The sequence below is a fragment of the Plectropomus leopardus genome, unplaced genomic scaffold (assembly GCF_008729295.1).
Source record: "Plectropomus leopardus isolate mb unplaced genomic scaffold, YSFRI_Pleo_2.0 unplaced_scaffold29224, whole genome shotgun sequence".
NCBI classification, from domain to species: domain Eukaryota; kingdom Metazoa; phylum Chordata; class Actinopteri; order Perciformes; family Serranidae; genus Plectropomus; species Plectropomus leopardus.
Window position 1 is genome coordinate 221 of NW_024631851.1, and position 1,474 is coordinate 1,694.

At 37.0% G+C, this 1,474-nt stretch overlaps 1 non-coding gene across 1 annotated transcript; it reads right to left on the minus strand.

Annotated features, from left to right (window-relative positions):
- Window positions 1–446: 446 nt before the first annotated feature.
- On the minus strand, window positions 447–637 carry LOC121938347. Its single transcript, XR_006105267.1, has one exon. It is a non-coding gene; the product is annotated as a U2 spliceosomal RNA (small nuclear RNA).
- Between the last annotated feature and the right edge of the window lie 837 nt (window positions 638–1,474).

Genomic DNA, 1,474 nt, shown 5'->3' on the forward strand with positions numbered 1-1,474 from the left:
AGTCAATGCACATCAAATAATTAGTAATATTAACTTTATTATTAATAGGTTATTAAATATTAACTTTTTACCTTTTAACTATTTACCTCCTTTTTTGCTTTTTAACTTACATTTCCACCTTATTACGCAAATAAGGGGGGCTGGCCTATGTGCAATAGGAGTGTTTGCTTTTCGCCTATAAAACAAAGTGGAATTATGACAAAAAACAGGCATTTAAAGAGTTATAATTTTTAAAGTTAATGAATATTTGGTATTTGAGATTACAACTGGTGTTGGTTAAAACTCGCAATGAAAGTAAACAATCCCATATATATATATATAATTCTAAAGCCTAACTTAATAAGTGCGTTTTAAGTGCAACACTATAACAAAACATAAACTTCCCAAAGCATTCTCTGCGACATTAACAACTAATAAAACCATCTTGTTTGTTTTTGACATTATCAGGGGGGTGCACCGTTCCTGGAAGTACTGCAATACCAGGTCGATGCGTGGAGTGGACGGAGCAAGCCCCTATTCCATCTCCCTGTTCCAAAAATCAATTTAATATATGGTCCCCGGGTAGGGGACGTATCAGATATTAAACTGATAAGAACAGATACTACACTTGATCTTAGCCAAAAGGCCGAGAAGCGATACCGGACTAACGGCCACGTCAGGGGAGTGATTCCCCGCGGAGTCATCCTCACTGACGGGTCTGCTACACACAGAGTTACAGTTTCTGGATCATCGGTGAAAAACAGAGTAAATCACATCGATGTACGGTCAAAGAAAATGAAACAGATCGCTACAAAGTATTTTATCTGAAACAAACAAATGCAACTAACGAGGCTCATTCACGCTTCCGGTGACGTCATTCGTTATCATCCAATAGGAATTTAAATCGAGGGAAATACATTTTTTACAGTTACAAACCAAACAACTGTTTGTTTTCCTTATTATTCTTAAAACCGAAACGGCTGACCCTGACAGGATCTTCTGTGGGTCTTATTGAGTCTGTGCGACTTTTAGGGAAGCTGGGATTTTTAAGACATCGTGTCTTTGTTTTCAGGAAACTCGGAGCTCTGACGGTCTCTAGTGGACACGAGACGAAACTGCAGTAATTTCAACACCTGCGCCTCTTCCAGCGGTGCTGCACAAATACTGCAACGTTACACAAGTGTTAAAAATATATGTTTTAATGTGATTATCAAAGTATATATTGCTTATGAAAGGAGACAAAACCTAAGCACAGTTTCGAGGTTACTTTATGTGTATGGGGTAAATGGGAAATGTACTTTTTATTTCACTACATTTATCTGACAGATAGTTAATTTGCAGGTTAAGATTTTACACACCAAATGACGATCTTCTAAATTATGGCACATTATGTACTGTAAACTAAACTGCAAAGCAGTATAAAGTAGTTTAAATTAGCCTCCCCTTTGAACAGCTGCAATATAAAAATTGCTGCTCACACTTACGCTAATTAGCT